This window comes from Bos taurus, chromosome 2, assembly GCF_002263795.3.
Source record: "Bos taurus isolate L1 Dominette 01449 registration number 42190680 breed Hereford chromosome 2, ARS-UCD2.0, whole genome shotgun sequence".
Taxonomy (NCBI): domain Eukaryota; kingdom Metazoa; phylum Chordata; class Mammalia; order Artiodactyla; family Bovidae; genus Bos; species Bos taurus.
In genome coordinates this window covers 84,240,203-84,253,097 of record NC_037329.1, presented here as the reverse complement: position 1 = coordinate 84,253,097, position 12,895 = coordinate 84,240,203, and the positions used below count along the sequence as shown (strand labels likewise).

The 12,895-nt window shown below is 39.9% G+C and overlaps 1 protein-coding gene across 1 annotated transcript in view; it reads right to left on the bottom strand.

Moving 5' to 3' along the window:
- Positions 1–12,895, bottom strand: part of SLC39A10 (solute carrier family 39 member 10) — a 162,581-nt gene that overhangs the window by 123,829 nt on the left and 25,857 nt on the right. The gene's annotated exons all lie outside the window — the stretch shown is intronic.

Sequence of the window (12,895 nt, the reverse complement as noted above, 5' to 3'; positions counted from 1 at the left end):
CTCATCTTCCCCTTAGGACTCACTCAGGTAGCTGAGATTAAATTGGCATTCCTTACTATTTTCTGGCAAGTACAAGTCTGACTTCATGAATACCTTCATTTCTGTGCTTGCATCCAAAGGTTTCAGAAAGAGAATGATTACTTGATTAAATAAATAAAACAAGGTCTTTTGGATGGAGTTTTTCTAACACCATGACTAAACTAAACTGGCAACACACATGTGCTAGCTTTTCTGCTTTACTTGCTTCCCTTCCTTTTTTACTCCTGTGAGTGATCCTTTGAAATCTCAAAAGATTTGTATCCTTTCTCATAACATGAACTACATCCTTACCTCAACTGTATTTTGTGAATAGTTTGTCTACCTTACTGGCCCTTAGCCAAATAATACATTTTGCATTTGAAGAGAAAGAATTTTCCCTTTCATTAAACGTTTGGTGAGGGAAGCAAGACCTAAAAGGAGAAAGCCTGAGTGGGAGAGAAGCAACGCCCTAAACAAAAACCAGTGGTCTTGATACAGTCCTGTGTGCTGCCTTCAAGGCAGTCATGGTCTAGAGGAATTCTATTTACTTATTTTTTTGGCTACATCGTCTTAGTTGCAGTTTGTGGGATCTTGTTCCCCAACCAGGGATCAAACCGGAGCCCCCTGCATTGGGAGCTCAGAGTCTTAGCCACTTAGACCACCAGGGAAGTCCCGTGGAGGAATTCTTAATTGAAATGGTATCATAACTGTCTTCTATCACCAACTCCATCATACTCTCTTCCCACTGCCCCACCACCAACTGCAATATACTCTCTCATTTATTTATTTATTTATTATTTGTTTATTTAAATTTTTAGCTACACTGGGTCTTCGTTGCTGTGTGAAAGCTTTCTCTAGTTTCACTGAGAAGGGTCTACTCTAGTTGCGGTGCAGCGTGCAGGCTTCTCATTGTAGTGGCTTCTCTTGTCACGGAGCATTGGCTCTACGTCCACAGACTTCAGTAGTCCTGGCGTGGGCTCAGTTGTTACGGTTCTCGGGCTCTAGAGCACAGGCTGAGTAGTTGTGGAACACGGGCTTAGTTGCTCTGTGGCATGTGAGATCCTCCTGAACTTGGTGGGTGGATTCTTAACCACTGGACCAACAGGGAAGTCTTCCTCTCTCATTTAAATAATTGATCTACTCTATAATATCGTCATTGCTATATTGTCTCAGGTCCTCATTTAGCGTCTACTTTTCTGCCTATAGCACCTAGCCTGGTCCTAGGCTTATGATAAATTTTTGCTGAACTGAAATAAATGGGTTGGCCTTGCTTAGGATTACATAGAAAACATTTGTCTCAGGTGACATCTTCATCTTGACTCTACACAGTGACTGTATAGTGACCAAAAACAACCTACAGAAGAGAAGCATGGTTGACTTCAAATTGCAGTATAAGAAATTTTAGTATTTTTTTCCTGAAAAAAAACTTTTTTTTTCTATTTTTCCTAAAAGATGAGCCACTTTTAATGTTTGGTGGTATAGGCCTCAAGGTGCAGACAGAAGTGTTTTTGTGATTTTAAATACTTTCTGATTAGCATGGATAATAACCAAGAGGATTTAAATATATGAAGCACAGGAATTACCTGGCAGTCCAATGGTTAGAACTCTGTGTTTTCACTTCTGCAGGCTGGGAACTAATCCCCAAAATCATACAATGAGGCCAAAAACAAACAAACAACAACAACAACAACAAAAAAAAAAACACAAAAAATATCAAGTACAATGGAAATGGCAACCCATTCCAGTATTCTTGCCTGGAGAATCCCATGGAAGGAGGAGCCTGGTGGGCTACAGTCCATGGGGTTGCAAAGAGTCAGACATGACTGAGCGACTTCACTTCACAAAAACTTTACTAAATAAAATGCAGCTTAAACTTGAGTTCATCTTTAGCCATATCTTTGTAGTCCACATAATCATAAAAAATTAGGTGAATCATTGGATTATATGTTTCCAAGTTACCCCACATTCAGCTCTGTAAAAGTCAGACTGAGTGGCCTGAATTTCCTCATTTGCTAGATCCAGAAAGACAGAGACAGCAAAGGGGAATGGACTCCTCTGCAGTGCTCCTCTGTCCCCTGCTTTGTGCCTGTGTTCTTTCGTGTGCAAGCTAAGCTACCAAACCACCACAAGGACACAGAGAAATAAATCAAACGTCCTGTGGGTAGGAGGTCTCTATGTCTGACTGGCTTATGAAGGGAGGCAGGCTATTAGGATTTGAAACAGAAAGTCAAAATATTCCCTTGTATCTGGGTCTTGTGATGAATAATCACAATTAGATTTTAACCTCTTGGAGTTGACTGGTTTACTTTTATTTCTTCCCTGTCACCTAGGCCTTCACACATGTTTAAATAATGAATTCTAAAAGTTACAGTGTCATTTGCATATATGGAAAAGTTATGTATATATATAATTATCATAATGTTCTACCTAGCAAGTAAATATGAAGCACAGATATGTATGAAATTGGTTACAAAACACTTTTTGATAATTTTTAGTGAGGAAATTTAGTAAACTTCTCTGATAATAGGTTCAAGGAGGAGTTGCCTATGCCAATATGGAAGTGGCTGACATGTCCAGGCCGCCAAGGGCTCTGGGCCATCATAACAGTGGTTTCAAAACTGAAAGGCAAAGAAGGTGGTAATTTTAAGGGATCATTAAAATTTTAGGAAAAAACATCTGACCAGACACTGAAGATTGTTTGTTGTTAAACTGTATAACCATACCCCTTGTGCCTTGCTGAGGGTGACAAAAACTTAATCTGGCCCCAGGGTGTGGACGCCATGTGGTAGATAGCTCTTCCCATAGTGTGAAGAGTAAATACCAACAAGGAAGAAAATAAGATAATGGCCAGGGAGGCAGTGATTTTGCTAGATTAGGACATAGGTGGAACCGGAAATCCTCCACTGTCCGGAAAGACCAAATGTTGACTGGGTAATTAGACCCAGACTAAGTGAGTTTGTAATAGAAGCTTGCATTTTACATCTCTTGCTCCATCTCAGTGTGTTCAAGATAAAGGCATAATTAATAATGTTTAAGAGTGTGATAATTGGGGTCAGATAGACCTGGGTTCGGATTTCCCTGATGACTCAGTGGTAAAGAATCCACCCGCCAATGCAAGAGACATGGGTTTGATTGGAAATGGCAACCCACTCCAGTATTCTTGCCTGGAAAATCCCATGGACAGAGGAAGCTGGTGGGCTATAGACCATGGGGTCACAGAAGAGTCAGACACAACTTACTGACTAAACAACAAAGACCTGAGTTTGACTCAGGTAATTTATTATGTCATTTATTATGTTAGTTATGTGGCCACCACCTCCTTCCCAACATTCAAGTCTCAATTTCCTTATATGTAAAATGAAATAATAATTATACCTTCTACATACTTACTGGGTACTTGTTGTGCAGGTCATATAACATAATATATGTAAATAAAACACTTAAATGCCTGGTATTCTCAGTAGATGTCAGCTACAAACAAACAATGGAACATCAACTGCTCAGCATCTCATGTCTATAAAAAGGTGGCAGAGTCAAGGAAAGCCCTGAAGTCCAAGATATCAAACAGATTCATACCTTTGATACAATTCAGCTGCTGTTCACTCTCTGTCCTCTTGTTATTTTAGATCGCCTTCATGCCACTGGCAGAGGCTGCGAAAAACATTCATTCATTCAAGTAGTATTTATTAAATGCCAACACTATATCAAGTAGTGGCTTTGTTTTTGGAGACTGTGAATACCTCACAAAGATAGTTGAAAACATTCTTAAGACAAACACACAAATCCAGTCATTGTCACTTGTAAGAAGAAAAGACATGGGACTCTAATTTAGATGTGTTGACAAAGGAAGACCTCTCTAAGGAAGGGAAATTTAAGCTAACAGGCCAAAGAAAGAGCAGACATGGTTTCCACAGCTTATGGCCTTTCTCTATGGTGCTTGTGATAATTGCCAGACTTATCCATCCTATATCTTCCCTCTATCTGCTATCATAATACAGAGGTGATCTCAAGAGACATCCAGGACAGATTATTTCCTGCCAAAAATGACCCTAGGGTTGTGGTCACAGATGTAGCTACAGAGCAGTCACATACACACTTGAACAGGCTGTTACCACCTGAGGACGCTAGTCCAGCAGAGTGCCCTGCACAGACTGCATTCACCTGCCTTTTAGGAAGGGATGACTTTTCAGCTTCAAGGCAGAACATGTTAGTGGTCCTGTGCAGCCTCAAAATGAAAGCACAAATGTGAAAGGTTCTTCAAAAGCAGGCTGGCACTAGGGACTCAAGGTACCATCCCAGAATATCCCAGCTGAATTTCTAAGTATTGGTGACATAGAAGACCCATATGACTGTAGACTTGCATCATGATTTATAACCCACTTATCAGGGGAAGAATGTATTTCTTCCTCTTGACATCAGAGGGATCAGGGTCCTCGCTGGCTTTCTAGCTAAGTGGAGCCCTGGGGGCTGTAGCAGCCTGGGGAATGTTAGCTGGGGCCCCTGTTGCTCAAGTCCCCACAAAACCCACTTCCAGTAACTGTCCCCACAACTGGCCTCAGTGGGCCAGCGCCAGGCCCCAGAGCTGTGACGGGTGGCATCCCTCTCAGGTTCTCAAAACAGAGCAGTTGTTTTCGGATTTGGAATAATTTTCCTTCATTCCAAAGCAGAATTACTCTTCCTGATTATCTATAAAACAAGCCACAAAGAATCCCACCTGGGTTGTAGTAATCTGTGGAAGTAATAAAGAAGAAAAAGTGAGGGGAATGGAGAAGGAAATGGCAACCCACTCCGGGATTCTTGCCTAGAGAATCCTGTGGACAGAGGAGCCTGGTGGGCTGACGTCTATGGGGTCACACAGAGTCAGACATGATTGAAGTGACTTAGCAGCAGCAGCAGCAGTGAAGGGAAAATTGTGGAAGACCATGAGCTAAAGACGAGAATGTTAGGTAATGTTTGTACACTTACAGCAGTTGTCTAAGAAAAAGATTTCAGGGAGGTAGAGGAAAGTTTTTTACAAAGAATTGTGTTAAATTACTTTCAAGAGGTATAACCAAAGGGGGGAAAAAATCTACACACAGTGTTCTCTTGGCTAGCTTTCTTACATATTAAAACTTAAAATTATGCAGATAAATTCTCAGGCTAAGACATGTTTTGGCCTAATTAGCAGTACCTCAGACTTGCTAGCAGGACTCTATGATTTTAAAGATAGCACTTATACTTAAGGCAAGAACTAACAAAACTGGCCAGACCTGATTTGCTATCAAGGTTTCCTTGGAGGGAGTTAAAATAAAAAAAGAAGAAATAGGTATTAGTTCTCTTAGAGAACTGAAGTGACAGAAAGCAGAGCTGGACATTAATAATGCACCAATTTTTTGTAGATTAATTTAGATTCATTAACTAAGAGAAATATAACTCTCCTACCACTTTTGGAGACTACACAATTATAACTCTAGTTTATAGGTTTTGCAATTACAAAGCAGTTACAATTCCAATCCAGAAATCTCAGAAATTTACTTCAGAGGGCCAGGAAGGAAGTCTTTGAGAGTGATGACAGTGTTCTGTATGTTGATTTCTGTAGTGGTTACAAGGCTTCCTACATTCACTGAAACTCCTCTAAACATACACTTAAAATTATTGGACTTTATTGTATGTAGCTTGTACTTCAATAAAGTTGCAAAGAAAAAAAAAAAGGAAAAGAAACTATGACTTGAAAAATCCAGTATAATCAATGGTACATGCTTTTTTTTTTTTTCCAACATGTTGCTAAATTGATTTTTACACTAGGAAAAATCTATCAAATCTCTCTCTTCTTTTGAAAGAGGATATTTAAAAGCAGCATATTCATCTTTTAAATTGAAGTAATATAATTACTGAGTAAGATGGGGAAAGCAAACCAAAAATGAAAAAGTGAGAAAAATGACTTTGATAGAAAATATTTAAGACAGTTAAAAGAAAAAATAAAGAGAAAGGATATTGTTCAAAATCAGAAAGTAAGGACTGTTTGTTTCTAGAAAGGGGGCATAAGTAGAAAAGTCTAACCAGATGGACAGGACTCTGTGGGCAGCCTTAGTTTGAGTTTGTGGCCGCCAAGTAGTGTAGGCCATTTCCAGAAATTAGTTTGTACATATATTGTATGAATAGATTATCTAGAGATCTGATATAAACTCGATCTTGAGCTTTAATACAATAAGTCTTATATTCAGAGCAGACATCTTGTTTCTGCAGAACACACTGCAGCCACTACATTCATATTCAAAAGATTTGTTTCTTTTATTTCAGGACCAGTGTTGTGTCCCTGTTTTTGGCAATTAGACCTGCAACTCTTTAAGGAGTGAAAATTCCCCGCAGATTCACAATTATCCTAACGCATCCTGCCATATTCCTGCTGCCTGGCACTCCCTTGCTGATCTGCCGGATCCATCCTGCTGCTCACATCTGATGAAGCCCAAAACTGAGGACATCTAAAGCCAGTGTATTGGTTGAAGATATTTCATTTTCTCCTTAAAAGTGAGAATCCTTTTAACCTAAATCCACTGTAGCAGAACTTTCCTATTTCTTAAACTCATTAAAGGAAGGCACTATGTGCCAAATGATTGTTTTTTCACACCCAGTCATTTTGGGGGCTGCTCATTCCTGATGTACGTGCTGTCCTAAATACTTCAGGGCAAACGATTCTGAGATGCTATGACCTTGAATACCATCCTTTATATCTAATGAAAATAAACACATGCTTGAAATACTGCACAGCAGGCACAGAAATAAATAATTCTGATGTCACCAAACCTTTTTTCCAACAGTTTGTGAGGATTTTGAGAAGCCTTGATGGCTTGTGGGAGATGGCACGGAGATAAAGGTTGATCCCTAATTTGTTCCAAGTCCGATAGGACTGAATAGGCCACTGCAATGATGGGCAATGAGTTTGAGAGGCAAAGTGTGCCAGTGGTGAAATCAAGTGTGGGCTTGACTAGACTGTTCAAGTTCGACTTCCTGGAGCCTCATCTCATGACACTGATGCTGAGCCCCTACTGCTGCCCTGAGAATACTCTCCAAGGCCAAAGGTCCAAGGCATCCAATGTTTTGGGTATATTGCCTAAACATAGTTCTCATTCTGATAGGGACAGAGCGAAGAGATTAAGTAGGTAATTAGACAGTTAATCCCACTTATAAATAGTTAATATAGTTAATCCCAATTATAAGTAGAAAAAGTATGGGAGACCCCTGTAAGTCAATGATTACTTAAGAAAACAGGCCTCCTTAACTACAAAAACAAGCAGGCTTGCTTAACAACAAAACCATGCAACAGAAGCATGGGATGTGACCCCAAACAGTCAAACAAATGGTGGCATGAGCCTCACATCCTGCCCAGTGAGCTCAGTAAGTTAATGGTCTCTAGGACATGCTTTCTGCACACAGAAAAAAACAATAATTTGTGGACCTAGCTTGATCATGTAGGGACAAGAAAACTCCCCTGCCCAACCTGGAAGAGGAGCTAATGATGAAACACGATGTCTATTCAAGAAAGTCAAAGAAGTTCTTCTCCTCACTCCTCACTTTTCCTTTGATTGTAAAACTGTAGCCCAGTAAGTTCTTGGGGTATGGCACCCCCTCACCTGCTGGCTTGTAAGGCTCAAAAGTGTCTATTCTAATAAATCACTTCTTATCACTTTGCCTCTTGCTGAATTCTTTTCTGTGTTGAGACATTGTTACTGTTGTTGCTCAGTCATGTCTGACTCTTTGCGACCCCATGGACTGCAGCATGCCAGGCTTCTCTGTCCTTCACCAACTCCCAGAGCTTGCTCAAACTTCTGTCCATTGAGTTAGTGATGCCATCCAACAATCTTGTCCTCTGTCATCCCCTTCTCCTCCTGAGTTCAATCTTTCCAAGCATCACAGTCTTTTCTAATGAGTTAGTTCTTCGCATTAGGTGGCCAAAGTATTGGAGCTTCAGCTTCAGCATCAGTCTTTCCAGTGAATATTCAGGATTGATTTCCTTTAGGATTAACTGGCTTGATCTCCTTGCAGTCCAAGGGACTCTTGTCTTCTCCACAGTTCAAAAGCATCAGTTCTTTGGTGCTCAGCCTTCTTTATGGTCCAACTCTCACATCCATACATGACTACTGGAAAAACCATAGCTTTGACTAGATGGACCTTTGTTGGCAAAGTATTGTGTTGAGACATAGAGGACTATGATACTGGAGCTCTTTGGAGACCCTGAAGTGATGCCAAATGGTTTCAATTCCACTGAGGTGTTGTGACTGATTTGTGTAAGATGTGTCTCAACTAATTTGTTCACAAGTCCTAAAACTGCAGTAAATGTTCTGAGATTTATTTAAAATATACATGAGTGGATTGATAACTTTCCTTATATTTTCTTGTATTCTACAAGCCTGAATGTAAAAAAAGGGTCTGCATGTGTTAGATCCTGGGATTATGTATCACCTTGAGCAACCCCACATGAACATCAGCCAATATGTGCATTGGCAGGAAAATTGAGAAGCACTCCAATAAGGCAAATGATACTATTATGTATTCAGTTCTTCATTTTTTTTAAAGATTGGATAGGACCCATGAAAAAGCACTACAGTCTCCAGACTTTAGTTAGACAAGAGACTTGGCTAAAATAGAATCAAAACTAGATTTTTAATTCAAAAGAATACCTTTATTCAAGCTGGTTATCTGCCCAGAAAGCTTTTCTTATGGCTTTCTTCAGCAATCAAAGATGAAGTCTCAGAAGACATATATCAAAATGCTTCCTTCCTTTTGTCATTTTCCCAGCACATTCAGTCTCAGACAGTTTGGCAAATAAGGTCAGAGTTTGAACTTGTGCATGCTGATCATTAATTCCTCAGAAAGAAAACCGCTGATCAAGTGGGAGTGTCTCTACAGTTTCCATGGGGTTGAAACTAGGGCATTTTGGTTTCTGATATGAAATGAAAAAGGAAACCTCAGCAAATAGCATCGAAAAGTTTTTCATTTCCTTTGGAAGACATCACTTAGAAGTGTCACAATAACTCTTGTTTTCTCTTTGTGTAGCTTTTCTTCTTGACTACCATTGAGAAACCTGGTTTCTGTACTTTTAGGCTTCAATAGCAGGATAAGCAACTCTTATCAGAACAACTTTCATTATTGGAGTGTATTAATATAATTTTCTTGATGTTTTATGTTTAAATCAGCCAGGTTGCAACTTGGCAGTGGTAAAGATCATGACTTGGATTAGAGGTTGGCTAAGATTTTCTGAAAGGATCCATAGTGAATATTGTAGGCTTTGAGGCCATATGGTCTCCGTGGCACCTGCTCAACTTTACTTTTATGGCAAGAAAGCAGCCCCAGACAATGCATAAATGAAGGAATATGGCTGTGTTCCAAATAAAACTGTAAGCCTGAAATTTGAATTTCATATAATGTTCACATGTCATAAAATATTCTTTTAATTTTTTTAACCACGGAAAAATGTAAAAATCATTCTGAGCCTGTAGACTGCAGAAAAATAGGTGGTGGACCTGATTCAGCATTTGGGGAGTAGCTTGTTGACCTCTGGCTTAAAAGTCACACCAAGCCACCCTCTGCCTTGGAACTTCTACAAAAAGACAAACCAGAAGGCCCCAAACCAGATGTAAATAATTAAATAGTAATTTGGGGCTACTGGCACATTGCACTGCTTAGATTTGTCCTCAGGAATCCTCAAAAGACTGACTGAATGGTGGTTTCTCAAAGTTTTCCCAAAAGTACTAATAGAATCACAGGGGAGGTCTGGGAGATACAGGTTGTGTGAAGCTGTCCAGCCTCAAAAAGGAAATTTTTTTCTAGTTCTGTCTTTTGTCTTAAATGTTGTTGTGAATTTGTCATTCTATTCATAATCTGTTTTCCCCTCAATTTTCTAAAAGTAAAGCTAATGCTCCAGTAGAGCTAACAGGCAATGTCTGTTTACACAAAGCCCTGTTCTTCCAAGGATATGGTAGTTGAATCTGAGAAACCAAAGAGGCAGGTTTTAGCACTACCATACTAAAAAAATGTCCCATTATTTCATGGCAAATAGATGGGGAAACAATGGGAACAGTGAGAGCATTTATTTTTGGGGGGCTCCAAAATCACTGCAGATGGTGACTGCAGCCATGAAATTAAAGGACACTTGCTCCTTGGAAGAAAAGTTATGACCAACCTAGATAGCATATTAAAAAGCAGAGACATTACTTTACCAACAAAGGTCTGTCTAGTCTAAGCAATGGGTTTTCCAGTAGTCATGTATGGATATGAGAGTTGGACTATGAAGAAAGCTGAGTGCCAAAAAACTGATGTTATAGAACTGCGGTGTTGGAGAAGACTTTTGAGAGTCTCTTGAACTGCAAAGAGATCCAGCCAGTCAATCCTCAAGGAAATCAGTCCTGAATATTCATTGGAAGGACTGATGCTGAAGCTGAAACTCCAATACTTTGGCCACTTGATGTGAAGAACCAGCTCATTTGAAAAGATCCTGATGCTGAGAAAGATTGAAGGCAGGAGGAGAAAGGGATGACAGAGGATGAGACTGCATCACCGACACAATGGACATGAGTTTGAGTAGGCTCTAGGAGTTGGTGATGGACAGGGAAGCCTGGCGTGCTGCTATCCACAGGGTCGCAAAGAGTTGGACACGACTGAACAACTGACCTGAGACTAAAAAAAAAAAAAAATTGGTCGCAGAATTCCATATAGTTAAAATAGTTTCACCAGGAATAACTGTTATAAAAGTACACTGCTGCAATATGAACTTCTTTCATTTATGATTTTCTGTGAAAAGGGGAAAAGCTGAATAAAGTTATTAATACATAAAAGCAATGTTTCAGAATGAAAAGAATATAGGAAAATAGCAATATCAAATCCACTGAAATGGAGTCTTCCATAAGTGGCAAGCCCCTTCATGAACCACAGCCTTGTTGTGGTGAAGGAGCTTGCTAACTCAATGAAGCTATGAGCCATGCCCTGCAGGGCCATCCAAGAGGGACAAATCATAGTGGAGAGTTCTGACAAAACACGGTCCACTAGAGGAGGGAATGGCAAATTACTCCAGTATTCTTAGCATGAGAATCCTATGAACATGAACAGTATGAAAAGGCAAAAAGATATGACACTGGAAGATGAGCTCCCTAGGTTGGAAGGTGTCCAATATACTACTGAGGAAGAGCAGAGGGCGATTACTAATAGCTCCAGAAATAATGAAGTGGCTGGGCCAAAGCAAAAACTATGCTCAAGCATGGATGTGTCTGCTGGTGAGAGTAAAGTCTGATGCTGTAAAGAACAATATTGCATAGGAACTTTGAATGTTAGGTCTATGAATCAAGGTAAATTGGATGTGGTCAAATAGGAGATGGCAAGAGTGAACATCGACATTTTAGGAATCAGTGAGCTAAAATGGAAAGGAACGGGTGAATTTAATTCAGATGATCATTATACCTTCTACTGTGGTCAAGAATCCCTTAGAAGAAATGGAGTAGCCCTCATAGTACAACCAAAGAGTCCAAAATGCACCTGCAGTATCAGGTGCAATCTCAAAAATGACTGAATGATCTCGCTTCATTTCCAAGGGAAACCAGCATCACAGTAATGCTTTCAAACTGTGGTGTTGGAGAAGACTCTTGAGAATCCCTTGGGCTGCAAGGAGATCAAGCCAGTTAATCCTAATGGAAATCCACCCTGAATGTTCATTGGAAGGACTGCTGCTGAAGCTGAAGCTCCAATACTTCAGCCACCTGATGCAAAGAGCCAACTCATTGGAAAAGACCTGATGCTGGGAAAGATTGAGGGCAGGAGGAGATGGGGACGGCAGAGGATGAGATGGTTCTATAGCATCACTGACTCAATGAACATGAATTTGAGCAAATTCCTGGAGATAGTGAAGGACAGAGAAGCCTGACATGCTGCAGTCCATGGGGTCACAAAGAGTCAGATACGACTTAGCAACTGAGCACACACGCACACATGACACCAGGATGACAACAGAGAAGGTAAAAGCAGAACACAATTCCTCTTTATATCTTCAATTCTTATGAGAACATGCATATTTAAATTACCAAGTGCCTCCAGAAGTTTTTGGCTTTCATATTCTTTCTTTTATGTCCTACTCCCCTCATGTGAATCTTCTCTTCTCCTCTGCTACCCTCCTCCCACCCCACCAAAGATTTAGCAAGATTTACCAATTGACGTATTTATGTTGTTTTCTCCCAAGGTAACTACTGTCTTAAAAGTCAAACTAAAATCTGAAATCAGTTTTGATACACTTCTAAAAGACTTTTTTTTCTGACTCTTTTAATGTAAGCATTTCATATCCTCTTTTAAGAATATAGCCCAAAATTGTACCCTGAAACTGACAATAGTCTTATATCCTGGTTACCATGACAACCCTCAGATTAGCTTCTGAAAAACAGAAACAAGAGTTCCACCCTATTTCCATCACTGTATTACACAGCTCCATCCTGTCCTTTGGGTCCTATAAGGAGAAGATGGGTGCTAATTCTTCTGCTTCAACTGGCTTCTTCGAAGAGATGAGAATGGGGGAAGAAGCTATACTTTCCTTGAATGATTGCAGCCAAGTAAAGAAGCCCTGCCAAAATCCTGGCATCAGCAATTTGCTTTGGAAGGTAGTTCTGATCTGGCTTTTCAGGTTTTTTTTTATTTTTTTTTAACCTTTTCCTCTTTTTAATGTGATGAATATGGTTACATACCTAGAGGAGTTATGTTTTATAAATGGAACACCTCACCTCACAGCTTTACAAAACCCAGCAAGGACCCACTTTGGAAGGCTGTTATTTTACCTTGAAAAGAGTCTGGAAACGGACTCATTACAGCAGCTCCAAGTTTTGGTTTTATTTGTATAGCAACCAGATTGTTACCCTGGAGAAGG